The 17,774-nt window shown below is 46.3% G+C and overlaps 1 long non-coding RNA gene across 1 annotated transcript; it reads right to left on the bottom strand.

The window, feature by feature from the left end:
* Positions 1-4,209: 4,209 nt before the first annotated feature.
* LOC120324546 lies at positions 4,210-5,687 on the bottom strand. Its single transcript, XR_005565929.1, has 2 exons — positions 5,648-5,687; positions 4,210-4,308 (listed from the first exon to the last, which is right to left on the bottom strand). It is a non-coding gene; the product is annotated as an uncharacterized LOC120324546 (long non-coding RNA).
* Between the last annotated feature and the right edge of the window lie 12,087 nt (positions 5,688-17,774).

Here is a 17,774-nt window from a genome sequence, read left to right as displayed (position 1 = left end):
CCAACGCGTGGGGAGCCATCCCTCCCGCTGGGCAGGAGAGCAGAGCCTCAGCCCTGCCCCGGGCTCTGCAGAGGCCAGAGGGGCCTCAGCACACGGAGGGGCTTCACAACTGGCCCAGGGACCAAGGCCGTGACACGCCCCAGCTACAGGGGGTCACTCTGGCCAGGGGCCATAAGCCGGCACAAAGGTGCCAGGGGGAAAAAAAAGCACTATGCCCTGCTTACAGGGCTTGCTGGGGTTCAGGCAAAGCCCTGCCCTGCTTACAGGGCGGGCTGGGGGTCGAGAAAAGCCCCTGCCCTGCTTACAGGGCGGGTGGGGGTCGGGAAGCTGTTTCCCCCCTTGGGTGAGGAGATGGGGGCTCTCACCCTCCTTACAGGGTTGCCCCTCTCTCCAGGCAGCCAAAGGAGCGCCATGGCCAAAGGCCAGCAAAGCAAAGCAAAGCAAAGACCCAGCCCTGCTTACAGGGAGGTCGCCCAGCGCAAAGCCGGCCGGGGCAGCCTGAAGGTGCCCGCCGGATGCTTACGGATCCCTGCCCGGGGGGTGCCAGGGATGTGCATTTGCCCAGAGGGTCTCTGTCGTGCCCCCTCTTGAGCTCGACGCTGCTGCTCGTCTTCTTCGCTCTTGCCTCGAAGTTCCACTGCTGTCTCTTCTTTCTTCTCCGACGGCTTCTGCAAAGGCAGGAGGACACAGCTGAGCCTGAGAAACACCAGCTCCTCCCCAAGAAGGAAACCCGGTCCCTACACCCCCAGAGGGAGATCTCCAAGCCACTACCCACCCCCAGGCCCCCCCAGCTCCACAAACCCCTCCAAACTTCACTTGGTCTCACCAGAGCGACGCAGTCCCATCCGCTGCTGGGAGCCGGGCCCTCTGGGCAAAGGCGGCTGGGCATGCAAGGCAGTGGCCAAAGAGGCTGCACCCCCGCTTACAGGGGGCTCCGGCCGCTGCCTGGAGCGCAAAGTGCCCGGGACTCCAGGGCACTGGCCCCGACTTACAGGGCAGCCCTGGGCCCAAAGGCCCACGGAGGCTCCTTCTCTCCGCTTCGGGGGCACCTGACCCGCTCCCCGCTAACGGGGCGGTCGCCCCGCACAGGCTGCCAGCTGAGGGAGCACAAAGGCTCCCAGACCCGGACCCTGCTTACAGGCGGGACAACACCCAGGGAGCCACAGAGCTCGGCCTTCCCCCGAGGACAGGGAGGGCACACGCCCAGCCCCACGCCTGTCAAAGGGTGGGGACCCCACGGGACACCCGCCTGGTTACAGAGGGTCCCTCCAACCGCCCGCCGGGCACGGGGGACGCACAAAGCCCCACTTACAGGGCTGCCCCCGAGGCCCGGCACTCCCAACAGTGGCCTAAGGCCGGGGGGACAGGGCTGCAGCCCTGAGGACAATGGGGGACCACGCTGGCACGTCACCAGCAGGACAGGCAGCCCCGCAGTGCAGGCACACGCCCAGGCCCTGGCTACAGGCGGGTCACGGTGCCTGCACCACCACTAACGGGCTTCGCTCCGTCCGGGGCAAGAAGGGGCAAGGCCGGGCCCTGTCTCCGCCCGCGGGTTCAGAGGGCACCCCCCGGTTGCTGCACAGAGCCCCTCTTTCCCTCCTGGGAAGTCTAAGCTACACTAGCCTCACTTTTGCTACGGGGGATAAAACACAAGCACACTTGCTCACTCACACCGACAAACACAAAAACACAAAGGGGGAACGTCCCAGAAGAGGGAGCAGGCTCTGTGCAGCCAACGCGTGGGGAGCCATCCCTCCCTCTGGGCAGGAGAGCAGAGCCTCAGCCCTGCCCCGGGCTCTGCAGAGGCCAGAGGGGCCTCAGCACACGGAGGGGCTTCACAACAGGCCCAGGGACCAAGGCCGTGACACGCCCCAGCTACAGGGGGCCACTCTGGCCAGGGGCCATAAGCAGGCACAAAGGTGCCAGGGGGAAAAGCCCTGCCCTGCTTACAGGGCGGGCTGGGGGTCAGCAAAAGCCCTGCCCTGCTTACAGGGCGGGCTGGGGGTCAGCAAAAGCCCTGCCCTGCTTACAGGGCGGGCTGGGGGTCAGCAAAAGCCCTGCCCTGCTTACAGGGCGGGCTGGGGGTCAGAAAAAGCCCTGCCCTGCTTACAGGGCGGGCTGGGGATAGGGAGAGCTCCGTTTCCCCCCTTGGGTGAGGAGATGGGGGCTCTCACCCTCCTTACAGGGTTGCCCCTCTCTCCAGGCAGCCAAAGGAGCGCCATGGCCAAAGGCCAGCAAAGCAAAGCAAAGACCCAGCCCTGCTTACAGGGAGGTCGCCCAGCGCAAAGCCAGCCGGGGCACCCTGAAGGTGCCCGCCGGACTCTTACGGATCCCTGCCCGGGGGGGGCCAGGGAGGTGCATTTGCCCAGAGGGTCCCTGTCGTGCCCCCTCTTGAGCTCGACGCTGCTGCTCCTCTTCTTCGCTCTTGCCTCAAAGTTCCACTGCTGTCTCTTCTTTCTTCTCCGACGGCTTCTGCCAAGGCAGGAGGCCACAATTGAGCCTGAGAAACACCAGCTCCTCCCCAAGAAGGAAACCCGGTCCCTACACCCCCAGAGGGAGATCTCCAAGCCACCACCCACCCACAGGCCCCCCCCAGCGCTCCCTAAACCCCTCCAAAACTTCACTTGGTCTCAACCAGCTGGCGACGCATGTCCATCCGCTGCTGGGAGCCGGGCCCCTCTGGGCAAAGGCGCTGGGCAGCCAAGGCAGTGGCCAAAAGAGGCTGCACCCCGCTTACAGGGGGCTCCGGGCCGCTGCCTGGAGCGCAAAGTGCCCGGGGCTCCCAGGCCCTGACCCCGACTTAAGGGCAGCCCTGGGCCCAAAGGCCCGCGGAGCTCTTCTTCCGCTTCGGGGCACCTGACCCGCTCCCCGCTAAGGGGCGGTCGCCCCGCACAGGCTTTGCCAGCTGATGGAGCACAAAGGCTCCCAGACCCGGACCTGCTTAACAGGCGGGGTCACACCCAGGAGCCAGGAGCTCGCCTTCCCCCGAGGACGGCAGGGCACCCGCCCAGCCCCACGCCTGTGAAAGGGTGGGGACCCCACGGGACACCCGCCTGGTTACAGAGGGTCCCTCCAACCGCCCGCCGGGCACGGGGGACGCACAAAGCCCCACTTACAGGGCCGCCCCCGAGGCCCGGCACTCCCAACAGTGGCCTGACGGCCTAAGGCCGGAGGGGGGGGGGGGATCACGCTGGCACATCACCAGCAGGACAGGCAGCCCCGCAGCGCAGGCACACGCCCAGGCCCTGGCTACAGGCGGGTCACGGTGCCTGCACCACCACTAACGGGCTTCGCTCTGTCCTGGGGAAGAAGGGGCAAGGCCGGGCCCTGTCTCCACCCGTGGGTTCAGAGGGCACCCCCGGGTTGCTGCACAGAGCCCCTCTTTCCCTCCTGGGAAGTCTAAGCTACACTAGCCTCGTTTTTGCTATGGGGGACAAAGCACAGGCTCACTTGCTCACTCACACCGACAAAGACAAAAACACAAAGGGGGAACGTCCCAGAAGAGGGAGCAGGCTCTGTGCAGCCAACGTGTGGGGAGGCATCCCTCCCTCTGGGCAGGAGAGCAGAGCCTCAGCCCTGCCCCGGGCTCTGCAGAGGCCAGAGGGGCCTCAGCACACTGAGGGGCTTCACAGGTGGCCCAGGGACCAAGGCCGTGACACGCCCCAGCTACAGGGGGTCACTCTGGCCAGGGGCCATAAGCAGGCACAAAGGTGCCAGGGGGAAAAGCCCTGCCCTGCTTACAGGGCGGGCTGGGGGTCGGGAAAAGCCCTGCCCTGCTTACAGGGCGGGCTGGGGGTTGGGAAAAGCCCTGCCCTGCTTACAGGGCGGGCTGGGGGACGAGAAAAGCCCTGCCCTGCTTACAGGGCGGGCTGGGGGTTGAGAAAAGCCCTGCCCTGCTTACAGGGCGGGCTGGGGGACGAGAAAAGCCCTGCCCTGCTTACAGGGCGGGCTGGGGGTCGGGAGAGCTCCGTTTCTCCCCTCGGGTGTGGAGACGGGGACTCTCACCCTCCTTACAGGGTTGCCCCCCTCTCCGGGCAGCCAAAGGAGCGCCATGGCCAAAGGCCAGCAAAGCAAAGCAAAGCAAAGACCCAGCCCTGCTTACAGGGAGGTCGCCCAGCGCAAAGCCGGCCGGGGCAGCCTGAAGGTGCCCGCCGGATGCTTACGGATCCCTGCCCGGGGGGTGCCAGGGATGTGCATTTGCCCAGAGGGTCTCTGTCGTGCCCCCTCTTGAGCTCGACGCTGCTGCTCGTCTTCTTCGCTCTTGCCTCGAAGTTCCACTGCTGTCTCTTCTTTCTTCTCCGACGGCTTCTGCCAAGGCAGGAGGACACAGCTGAGCCTGAGAAACACCAGCTCCTCCCCAAGAAGGAAACCCGGTCCCTACACCCCCAGAGGGAGATCTCCAAGCCACTACCCACCCACAGGCCCCCCCAGCTCCACAAACCCCTCCAAACTTCACTTGGGTTAGGGCACCAGCAGCAGCTGCAGGGGCTGTGACGGGGGGCAATGGATGGACTGCTGTTGTGGGCTCATGGGGGTCCAGTAACTCTCTTTGTCTGCGCAGCAGCTCTGAGAGTTCTGCAGAACAATGGACACAGCCAGCTTACTCCTGTCATGAGGCCTAAGTGAAAGTGCCTCTACCGTCACCACCAGTTCAACCAAGAGACAACAAATGCACAACAGTTAAAACACCACCGTTGCTCTCCTACCAAGAAACCAACCCACAGCCCTCGCCAGCCTCAGAAGAGCTTCTACGCCGAAGACGGCCTGATGGAGGAGGAAAATTAGAAATTGATACCCTAGAAATCTTAGCCCAGCTGTGGCAAACTGAACTCAGCAAGACAAGAGAACCAAAAAGAAGACAAGCAGTTTTGGATCCTGCAGAAGAGGAAGAACAGCAAACATGGCTACAACTACTACTTCAGCTTGAAGAAGACAATACAGACTGGGAACGCACACAAAATATTCCTGCCCAAGCCGAGACCATCAGTGAAGTCAAAGCTACCAATGTTAAAATGGACAATATATATATTGGCTACGTTGCTAACAATAGCAGCTGTTGGTTTTATGCTGTGAGAATTTCAGCTGGAACAACACAATCCACCTACTGACACAACCAACAATCTAAAGGTAACATTGCAAAACACAGCAGACATACAACTGTCAGCTACCATATTTAACTTACTAAGTCACAAAAGGACAACTTTACTAATTGACAAATTATCTACTATTATAAAATGTTCTTTTGTGTTACAGGTGGGAAGAATAGAAATACTAGGAGGGGCCCTAAATTGAGTATTTACTTCTCACTATTTTAAAATGCTATTAGACAGTATGCCATACACAACTTGGAAAGCCAAACCTAAACAAGTAGCAAAGAAACAACCAATTACAATTTCAACTGCAGAAACACATAATGCTTTACACACAGTCACTGCAATAGCCTTGATAAAGCAAAACAAAGGAATCCCTCATACAACACAAGCCCAAAGATGCCCCTCAAGGCTGCAACATACAGCAATACACACCTCCAAATCCATTCAAAACACAAACATGCATAAATTGGCCTAGACCCAAATTAAACAATTAGAATGGGAAGCAAAGACAGGAAGATCAAACATTTTTAACAACAGAACAGATGTAACCTCACAATGGCTCTTAAAAAACATCCAAACCTGTTTAACAAGTTTTCTTAAACTAGCACCCCAAAACCAAACAGAGACATCATAACCAGCAATAGCCCAGACATTACCCCTGTTTCCATTGGCCCCACTGAAGTCACTCATTCTGTAGAACAGAGGAAGTCAATTAACAGCGGATTTCTCCCAAAGGCAGTTTCATTGCAGCTAAACCCACAAGTGGCCCAAGAAACAAATAGCCCTAAATCCGTCATACAGTGGCCTTTCCTTAAAACAGAGGTGATGCATTTACACACAACAATAGAAAACCACATAAACACAGCCTTGCTACATACAAAAACCATTTCACTAATCTATCAATCTCTCAAACCTAGAGAAAGATGGATTTTCATACTTTCTACCCATCTCAGAGTGCAAAAAGATTAGAATTTTTGAAAACCAAGATTTTACAAGTGACTTTTTAGTTAAAGAAAAGGATAAAAAACACTTCTTGCATAATTGCTTTGCAAAAAAAGAAATAATGTGTTGCCCCTCAAACATAATAACTATGGTTTACTTCTTAACAACTGGGTGGAATTAGATTTTGTCATCTTCTACCACTATTCCTGTTCCTATAAAAGCTTTCCTACTAACTCTTTGGCTAAACAAACAGGTGACTTGCCTTTTGGTGAGGAAAACGACAAGCAAACCCCTCTCATCTCTTACTCAAAATCTCCTTTCTTACATAATATGGGAAAAAGAAAGCAAAACACAGCAAACTAAAATGTTATTAACTATTCACTCATACCACTGCATTTTATATTTTCAGGAAAATATAAATTTTACTTCTAACATTTGTGGTTTTTTCTTTTTTGTTTTCAAATCATTTGTCTTAAAAGTACTGTAAATTGTTTTCTTAACAATAGAAATAAAGGGTAGAAAATAGTTTAAAAACATTTACACATGGAATAAAATTTAGCATCTCACCATTTTAAAGCCCAATATATTCATTAATTCACATTTTTAAAATATAAAACTGGCTGATACAAAACTTTCATTAGGTTTAGCAGTTTCATATTCTTCTAGCTATGCTAAAGAATGCAAGATAAACCTTTTATCAATCAGCAAACAAAATTGCTACACATATTATAAAAACTGGAGCAATACAAGCAATTTACTAGGGAGATAAATTTGAATTAAATAAATTTACCCACAGATTGTTTCAGCATAGATTGCATGCTGATTACCAATCAATTGCTGGACTCAAGATGAAAAAGAAGATTTGAAACCTTCTGTTTATAGTGTAAAGAGAGAGAAAAATTCTCTTTGTTGCCTAAAAGCTTTTGCTATTGCCTTTCACTATGTAAATTGGTGTCATTTTATTTTAACCAAAAACATTTATCTCCACAAAGCCAGAACACTACAGCTTTAAAAAATTTTTCCCTATTTTTTCATTAATTTCCCAGTAGGTTTATTTGAATTATTAAAAATAAAAGTTATTAGAAGTTATTAAATTCTCAAATACATCCACACACATGCAATTATCATAACAATGTTATTCAAATAATAAGTATGGAATCTTAAACATCCCCATATTTGTTACATTCAAACATTCTCAAAACATTTTGCAATCACAGAACAACATACATAATGTCAACAAGAGTGCAAAATAGCTGCTTGTAAACTGCAACTACCTGAGAGACTGAATTAAACCTGGTCACAGTTGCTCTAACTGATATTATTAAGAAATGGGGACTGTAAAACATCCCAAACAAAATTTAACAGGACCAACAATGGAATCTCCAATACAAAGAAAACTACACAACAAAAGATGATCCTTAAAGCCTTCAGCCCAAAAGCAAGACACTGTAACATGGAGTGACTCACTGCTATTGCTTCAAAAACTACAGATTCACCTGCTCCTCACATCTATTCTGCCCACTTTTCATCTGAAATGGATTGAACTGTTATTAACATGTTTGCAAGGATAGTTTTTAAAAGTAAAGAATGACTACAAAAAATAAGTAAATGGGACACTAAGACCATCTACATCTGGACAAACTAAAGAAGACAATGTAACAATAAGGTACAAACCTTGGACCGGGACTCTATAGAAGTTTTACAAGTTACTCATATACGCAAGACATTTAAATTGTTTCGTAATTAACCTATGAATGTTATAATTGATTCATGCGATGCTACTTTCACATCTCGAAGCCTCCTTCCTTCGAGATTTCACTAACCCTCATGTACCTAGAAAAATACACACCACAGAATTCCTTGTTAATCACACAAAATCGAACTCTTACATAAGACACATCCATTCACACATTCCAAATAGAATAATACAACACCACACACTAGAAAAAGGCAAAAGATACTACCAAATACTAATTTGTTTTGCAATTTCAAAACTTCCAAAAACCATAAACACAAACAATGATCCTGTATGTTATTCAACAAAAGCTAAAACACATCTCCCAAATCAGAAGATATTCCATTCCACAAACATGCCGCGCTCACCCACAGAACAGTTGTAAAAAGAGCACACTGCACACTAAAAGAAATGCTTCAAAGGCAAAAAAGAGGGGAGTTGGTATATAGCCCCCAGGAACGCTTATGGAAAGCATCATATGTTCTAAATTTCTTAAACTGTGATGATACAAACCATAGCAGGTATGAATACCAACATAAAACTCAAATACTTTCATCTTCCAAAGCACCAGTTATGATTAAAAATCTAATATTCTAATATCTTGGCAATGGTCAGGACCAGTAGATCTCAGAACTTGAGGCAGGATATATGCCTGTGTATCCAAGGGTACCAAATTACAAAGGATCCCTTCTAAATGTGTCAGGTCTTAGATATGCCCTCCCCCACAACAGAAACAATCACCAGAAAAAATGAGTGAAGAAATTGGATTTGAAGAAATGTAACCAACAATAGTAAAAGGAACACACCACACACTGAGAAACATGCTATAAAAACAGAAAAAAGGGGGGGAAAGAGATATGGGTCTGGTCCCTATATGTGTAAATCTACATTAACACTTCTTCAAAACATGAACAAGCACAAAGAAGCAATAAATAAACAGAACCAAAAAGAAACACACAGACAGTAACCAATACAAAACCAAAACTCCATGATTCAAACACAATAAAGGGTTTAAGAATGCTTGTGTGAGGAGAGAATGAAACAGTGGCCATCGGAATGTCAATGAGAAAGTTGAGTGGAGATATGTGTGTGTGAATGCAAATACACTTTATAGCAAGACATCTTAAACACTCATTCAACACTACCTCAAACAACACTACTTCAAACACAACTTCTACAACCCAACACACTTCCCTTTCAAATAAAGATGATGCCTTTACCCAATCACACAAAATTACCCCCAGATAAAAGGTTCTACACATCTGCAAACCCTGGGTAATTCAAGGTTGCTTGAATATTGCACGAACCAATGAAATTGTAAACAGCTCAATAAAGGCCTTGTGATGATAGGCCCTGGATTTTATAAACAGTTAAGATAAGATTGGTTACATTAAGAACGTTTAAAAAATTTATTGTTTTACAACTTGTTAATTATTTAGAGAAGGGGGAGATGTGGCAAGGAATTATGGGAGTTGTAGTTTTCCACGTTCTCACGCATGCTCAATCAATACTCGATTGTCATTGTTTGGAAGATCACGTGACATGTTTAAGCGCTGTATTTAAACCAAACTGTTTTGTAATAAACCTTAATTCTGCCCTGGCACTTGATTGTGTCACTAGCGGGGTTTGTGTCTTATTCACCACCTTACTCACACTTCACCTCACTCACGTTTTACCTGAGATCTTCCCTCAAGACATCCCCTGGATGTGCTTTCGAAGTTCCCTCAGCTTTACCTCTGTGAAACTCTCAGTCCCCTCTGTGTTACCTCACAAAGGGTGACGGAGTTCAAGAAGCTTTTCGCTCAGTAACTCCACTGAAACACCCTGCTGCCCCCCTGACACCGTTGCTCAACACTCTGTATTACCTCTGTAATAGCCCAAAATCTGCTCAAACTTTTTGTCGAGCTTCTCTAAAGCACCTTTCGCTTGCGCCTGCCTCACAGACCGGGGGAGGAGCGGGACACCGAGGCTGAGGGGAGGGGGGAAAGCAGCGCAGCAACAGCGATCAACCTGCCCTGCTCTGCCCCACCCCGTCTCGTCTCCCTCAGGGCACCCTCAGGGCCCCTCAGTGACCCTTCAGAGCAGCCTTTTTGCCCTGTGTCCCTCACAGCCCCTAAAGGGACACAGGAGACACTCACTTACCCCTCGGGGCACCCTCTTTGCCCTCAGAGATCCTGAGGGACACACCAGGCACCTGCCTCCCCCCTCAGCAACATGCGGGAAACCTGCCTTCCCCTCAGGGACACAGAGAACACACACCTCTCCCTCAGCAACTCCCGAAGTTCCTCGCCGGTACTCGGGGCACCCAGTTGCCTCTCAGTGATCCTCAGCAACAAACGAGGCACCTGCTTTCCCCTCAGCGACCCTCCCAGCCCCTCAGGGAACCCTCTTCACCCACAGTGACCCTCCCAGAACCCTCAGCAACACACGAGGCACCCACTTTCCCCTCAGTGATGTACAGGACACCCACTGCTTCCTCACTGACCCTCAAAGCCCCTCAGTGACACTTGGGGCACCCAATTCCTCCCCCGTGACCCTCATGGACCCTCAGCGACACACAGGGCACCTGCCTCCCCCTCAGTGACACACAGGACCTCCTCCTTTCCCTCAGTGATACAGGGGGCACCAGCCTCCTCCTCTTGTGACCCTCAGGACATCACGTATTTCACCCCCAAAATGTCCCCCACTCAGCTTTTCCCTCCAAGATTTTAAGTTTTTCCCTCACACTTTACCTGAGATCTTCCCTCAAAACATCCCCTACTCAGCTTTTCACTACAAGATTTTAGTTCTTTACCTCAACATATTTACAAAACTGAGATCTTCATCAAAACATACCCTAATCAGCTTTCCCTCCAAGATTTTAATGTCTTTCCCTCACACTTACCTGAGATATTCCCTCAAAAATCCACTACTAAGCTTTTCCCTCAAAGATTCTAAGTCTTTCCTCACACTTTAACTGAGATCTTCCTCCAAACATCCCCTACTCAGCCTTTCCCTCCAAGATTTTAGTCCTTTCCCTACACTTACCTGAGATCTCTCCCTCAAAACCATCCCTATTCAGCTTTTCCCTCCAAGATTTTTAAGTCGGCCGCCCTCACACTTACCGGTAGATCTTCCCTCAAAACATCCCAATACTCACGCTCGGTCCCCTCCAAGAGTTTGTCTTGCCCTCACCTCTTTACCGGAGATCTTCCCTCAAAACATCCCCTAATCAGCTTTTCCCTCCAAGATTTTAAGTTTTTCCCTCACACTTTACCTGAGATCTTCCCTCAAAACATCCCCTACTCAGCTTTTCCCTCCAAGATTTTAAGTTTTTCCCTCACACTTTACCTGAGATCTTCCCTCAAAACATCCCCTACTCAGCTTTTCCCTCCAAGATTTTAAGTTTTTCCCTCACACTTTACCTGAGATCTTCCCTCAAAACATCCCCTACTCAGCTTTTCCCTCCAAGATTTTAAGTCTTTCCCTCACACTTTACCTGAGATCTTCCCTCAAGACATCCCCTGGATGTGCTTTCGAAGTTCCCTCAGCTTTACCTCTGTGAAACTCTCAGTCCCCTCTGTGTTACCTCACAAAGGGTGACGGAGTTCAAGAAGCTTTTCGCTCAGTAACTCCACTGAAACACCCTGCTGCCCACCTGACACCGTTGCTCAACACTCTGTATTACCTCTGTAATAGCCCAAAATCTGCTCAAACCTTTTGTCGAACTTCTCTAAAGCACCTTTCGCTTGCGCCTGCCTCACAGACCGGGGGAGGAGCGGGACACCGAGGCTGAGGGGAGGGGGGAAAGCAGCGCAGCAACAGCGACCAACCTGCCCTGCTCTGCCCCACCCCGTCTCGTCTTGTTTTGTCTCGTCTCGTCTCCCTCAGGGCACCCTCAGTGACCCCTCGGTGACCCTTCAGAGCAGCCTTTTTGCCCTGTGTCCCTCACAGCCCCTAAAGGGACACAGGAGACACTCACTTACCCCTCGGGGCACCCTCTTCGCCCTCAGAAATCCTCGGGGACACACCAGGCACCTGCCTCCCGCCTCAGCAACATGCGGGAAACCTGCCTTCCCCTCAGGGACACAGAGAACACTCTCTTCCCCCTCAGTGATACACGGAATACCCGATTCCCTCTCAGTGACTCTCACAGCCTCTCAGGGACATACAAAGTACCCACCACCCCCTCAGTGACACACATGGCACCCACCTGCCTGGGATAATTTTTTTTCAAATGACCCAGTTGGGATCATTCACACCTGAAAGTCCTTAAGGAATATACGTTTGGCTGAGGCACTTCACATACACTAACCACCTTTTGAAATGAATTTTGCAATGCTGAGGAAATTACAGAAGCATGAAACCTGTGAATAACTTAGGAGTGTTTTAAAAGGATTTGTAGTTAATGGGCCTGTTAACCTGATATGATCCAGGTGAAATAGTGGAAAAAGGCAAAGGATTTCAGTGATAAAGAATTAAATTATAAGAATACAATTAATTTGTGGAAAATAGGCCTGATTTAACTCTTTGAGAGATTACAGATGTAATCTTACTGTGGAGCTGTCATGTGCTTTAACTGTTAGAAGGCATCCAGCAAGCTCAATATGCTACTGCTCATTTAAAATAGCTGGCACTGTAGCATGCACAGTTTGGAACTGATGGGTTAGAAAAATAATGCCAGTGAGAAATAATCATCCAGTGAGGCTGTTTAAAATTGTGTCTTCCAAAGGAAAGCAGCACTCAAAGGAAAGTGATGCCAGTTTTATGCATCACCTGGATTTAAATATAAAATCACGATGGATAAAATATGCAGATGACATAGAGATTTGACAGCATGACAGATAAAGATGCTGAAGTCAGAGTAGTTTGGTAAACAGAACAAACCCATGCAGTTAGCTGCTGTTTTAATATATTCACATGCAGAGCTGTATGTCTGAAAAAAAAATAAAATTTGTAAGTATGGAGGGGAGGACAGTATCCTTGAAAACAGCAACTTTGAAAAGTGCTTATAAATCATCTTGAACAACTGAGTCAACACACACTTCTAATGTGATGTGTGAGGTAAACTGGATTAACAAGAATTTTTAAATCTATTCAGAAAGGCAGTGTGTAGGAGTAGGAAGGCAATTTTTTGTCTATATAAGCACTGATGAAGCCAGTACTAGAATACTGCTTACAAGTCAGGTGTTAAGTGTTTCTAACAGTGGAAGAAATGAAGAAGGTGTAAAAACAAAGCTATAAAGATTACCTGAATGCTGGGAAAAAAGCCTTACTGTGAAGGACAGAATGAATGCAATTTGCTAAGCTTATCAAAAAGAGTTTGAAAAGTAACTTGATTGTAGCAGAGAAATACTAACACACAGAGAACATACCATGTATTAAAAGGCTTTTTAACCTCAGGGAAGAGAATATAAGGAAAAACAAGGACTATGAGCCACAGCCAACACATTCTAGCTATCAGTTAGACAAAGATCAGCACGTCAGTTAGTGAGCTGAACAGGTGTGATGCATCTCCACACTTGGAATCTTAAAACTGAAGCTGTGGTTCTTTCCATCATATGGGGAGTTGCCTGGCTAAATTATTGGTCTCAGACTCAGAAAATAGTGATTCCTCCTTGTATGCAATGTAGTATAGTAGATTTCCTCACTGTGTGATATTTAGTCTATTTTTACAGACAAAATTTATTTAGTCCATTTCACACAGTATGGTCTGAGAGAAAAATCAACACTAGTACTTTAATGGTAATATATCCAACATAATTATGTATAAAAGTGGAGAAAAATGAAGCACGTAGCAGTAGCAAAAAGTGTTTTCTGATTATAAAGTAAAAATTGTCATACGAGAGGGAAGATTTTTTTCTTAACATGAAAACCCCACTAGATGGCACTGTAACATCCCCTTAGAAATGTTCTCACTTTGACCGACAACCTGATTATCCATTTTTAATCAAGACTAAAAGAATTTATGAACCAGAGTATGAAGAATCCAAGGGACATAAAATTATGATATTATACAGGATGGGTTTTCTTTCTGTTTACTGTACACGATCTACTCTTCATTGTCTAGTTTATGATTATCTTCATTACCTTTATGCACTTAAATATTTGGAGACTTTGTTTAAGGGAACTTAATCAGTACCAAATTATATCAAATGCTCCTTAGAATATGGAACTGAACACCATTCCAATCCATAGTTTGATTGCTGGCTAGGCTTTGTTATCTTCCTGCTAGACTAAATTTAGTTGAATAAATTACAGCAACTCTTTCTTTTAAAGTGAAATAGAGGCTATGAGCTCCTCTCTCAGTAGGACATGGCATCAAAAATGCTTGGAAGTTCATTAATACACAGTAGCAGGAATTATTGTTTCAGTAAAACCCAAGAAATACCCTGTGTATTTATAAAGACTCTTTTCTAGGATTTCATCTGTATAATAAATTATTTGCAGGTAAAATTGATAACTTTAAAGCTACTTCTTCCAGACAAGATGCTGCCTTTAAATACTCAAGGCATTAAGTGGGAAGAAAGGAATCAGCTCCCACTCCACATTTCCCTCGAAACTTTTAAGATCCTCAGCTATTCAGGCTGCCCTATTTGTGGGAGCTACCATATGAATGGTGAAACTGATAAAATCAGGGAATTACTGTATCGGTCTGGTTGAAGAAAGGCAGAGGGTCTATACTGTAGTGTAACACACCCAGTGTCTCAAAATTGAAAGTATTAGGCTTTCTGATATAATTTTAGTAAAAATAATAAAGGAAATACAAACCTCCTGCAGATGACAATCTCATGTTGAAAATGCATTCAGACCCTACACATAGCAAGGTGACTGTAAGTGTCTGGATGTGCTTTGATTTTGGCCCTTCAGAGAATCAGAGCTGGCATGTCCCCTCCTTGGAACTCAGAGTCTCTAAGTGTCTTTGACAGTTTAGGCTTTCAGAGGTTTATTAGTGAGCCAGGTGAAAACTGTGCTGCAGAAGAAGGTACTGCTAAATATAATTGTTTTTTAGCCCAGAATATAGATGCTTTGCTACACAAAGGGCTACTAACAGCAGCCTGGTGTAGAATATAAAAAATGCATCTAAAAACTTGATAAAATCAGCCACAAAAATTCACCAACTAAAGTACGAAATCATTACAAAAGTCAGTTGAATAAGGGGCTGAAAAATCCTAAGCAGGAAAATAGAAATGATGGGAATTTGGAAGGTTGGGCTATCACTACAATGTGAGCACTACACATCAGCTGCAATCAATAAAGGAAGCAGAGCTACTACTTGCTCAAGTACTCTATTGACAAGCAAGACATAGGTCATTAGACATGGAATGTGATCCTTTACCCAGCTGCCATGTTGTAGTACCACATTTCAGTTCAGAGCAGAGAACTGGAACTATTTTCCTCGTCCTCTTTACCCAGTATCAGTTAATTGCATTGTCATCCTTGGCTGCTAAACCTGCTATCTTTCTCATGGAGATCACCTGGAGGTTTTTTCACTTACCATAAGCTTCAGGACAGGCCCCTCTCTCTTACTTCTGCTCAGTCAGTGGGAAAACCCTTTCTTGTGTCACAAACCACTATCAAACTGAAGATGACTGTCTTAAGGCAGTTGGTTCACTCTCCACCTGAGCGAGAGGACTGAGTTAGGATGAGTTTAAACCTGCACCAGCATGACAATATAGAGAGATACCCATTGTTTCATCCAAATTCATTTAGATTGGCTGGTATGGTATCACAGCAGAAAGCAGCCAAACAGGTACACACAGATGCACACACAGAGCTCCTCAAAATTCTAATGTATTTAACTGTCATGATATAATAAGACATAACACTCCACATTTGATTGAATCTGCAGCAGAAATGTAGTGAATGGAAAATCCAAAAGCAGTGCTCTTTTCTCTGTCAAAGGACAAGGGGGATCTGCTACAAATAAGCAGTGGTGCTGGTCAGGCATCTTTAACTAGGGAGACAGTGCTGAAACATGCCTTCTCTTTCTGGCCTTCCCTTGCTATCCCTTCTTTTAGGATCTGTGCTCTCAGGTTCCCCACTGCACCTTTGTGGCAGGGGTTGGCCTTGCAGGTACTTTTCTCATCCATTTTGACCTATGCATGTAATTTAGTTACAGGTTTTAAAAAGAAATATCCCTTTCCCTTTGTGTCTGACTTTTTTAGATTAGTCAACTGCCAAACTGCCAAGCTCTATGCAGGCAACCAGCTCTGTAGCTGAAGACGGTCAGTTCCCTCTGTGACTGAGGACCCCATGAGCCAGGTCAGCTGAACAAGGATATGTGACCTCAACTGATATATTTACCCCATGTCATACATATGAAATTTTTCTCACTGACTCTGTCATTCAGTTACAGTTACTTCTTTTTTTTTTTTTTTTTTAATGACTTATTCTTCTTTTTTCTTGCTGTTTTTCATTTTATGGCACTACTTTGTCACTATCAGCAACTCAGTCATATCTATGTCAACCAATTAGAGATAATTCACGTCGGTACTGTTGCATTAGCTAATGTAATTTCATTCTGTGGTCAGGTATTGTAGTGGTTTTCTTGTTAGTCTTTGAAACAGCTGTTAATACTAATGAATAAAATAATCTGAAAATGTGGTAGCTGTGGTGTCATATGTAAGCCTGAGGTAAAACTGCACTTCGACAAGTTCTTTTGTGAAGGAGACAGGACTTGATGCTTGCCAGATCTCTTAAAAGGCAAATTTAGTAATCTAAAGTATTTCTCTATCTCTCTTCACACACAAGGGAGTTTTATCTGTTGCTCCTAAGAAGAAACTGTTCCCAGGTCCAATACAGAAGCATTGCTAGTTTTCCTGATGCCTTTTTTTCCCCCCTCTAGAATAATAATGTTTTTCTTGGACCATCTTCCTCTTTCTCACTAGCTGTTTCAAGTATTTCTATGGCTCTAATTCATCTTTTTTTTTTTCTCATAAGACAGTACAAATACATCCTCTGAGGTTCTGTTAGATTCTCATATGCAAGGTATATAATATAAAACCTTAAAAATATATTCTTATTATGTCATCTATGAAACAATTCATTTATTCATAATAAGTCTGTGTGTATTTGCTTGGTAATCTGGCAACATTTTTTTAACATATTTATCAAACATCACAGAGGATTTGGTTCTTTTGCAGTCATTATTTAAAAGATTACTCATCCCCAGTTTGAGGATTTTAAAGAAAATCTACAAACCAAAAATTTTTGTTTAATTTTTAGTTTGGTCTTCCAAAATAGAAGTACTATATTCATCCAGAATTAGATTATTTTTAAGATGGTGGCAACAAATGTATTTTTATACTTGGAGAAATTAGTATGTTTTACATTCACCCTGCAGCAGCTGTTTTAGTCTGGCATTATACTTTTTTTCCAGAGCTGTTGAGGGATTTCTTTAGCCCAATAGGATTTGTATTGATTTCTGTTGCACTTTTTTTAGTGGTCCTTATTCTTGGAGTTTTTTCTCTTATATTGATTCTGAAAGCTCCAGCCATTTGGGTTATTACAAATTTTGCTATATTTATGCTGTAGTTCTACTACAAGATTTAAGAAGTCAGACCTTCACAGACTTTCATGCACACACACACAACATAAAAAAACCACACACATACACAACTGAACTTGCAACTGGAACTCTAAATTTGAATAAACATGAATATTTAAATTGTTAATAAAACATCTTTTGCAGTTTTATGTGTGACAAACACCCTCTGTAGCTTGAAGAGCTCTGGGTGTAGAAAAACTAGTGAAGAGCAACTAGCTTTCCCACCCTCAGGTGAGAAGCACATTGAAAAATATCTGCTTGCAGAGGAGATGTGAGGAGATGATGCCCACAGAGTGGACTGAGGCTGAGCAGAGTGAATGTTTTTACATGGGCTGATTCTAAGCATCTGAATGATAAAGTCAGTTCCTACTGTGGGTTGGGAACTGCTGTAGCAGTTATACATCCTACATGCTTGAAAGAATAGGGATCCTGATTCAATTCAAATTCTTCACCATTCTCTAGAAATGTGGACTTT

The sequence above is a fragment of the Pipra filicauda genome, unplaced genomic scaffold (assembly GCF_003945595.2).
Source record: "Pipra filicauda isolate LSUMZ 115617 unplaced genomic scaffold, ASM394559v2 scaffold584_size286106_pilon, whole genome shotgun sequence".
NCBI lineage: Eukaryota > Metazoa > Chordata > Aves > Passeriformes > Pipridae > Pipra > Pipra filicauda.
The sequence above is the reverse complement of the archived record's forward strand: the minus strand, read 5'-3'. Positions and strand labels throughout refer to the sequence as shown.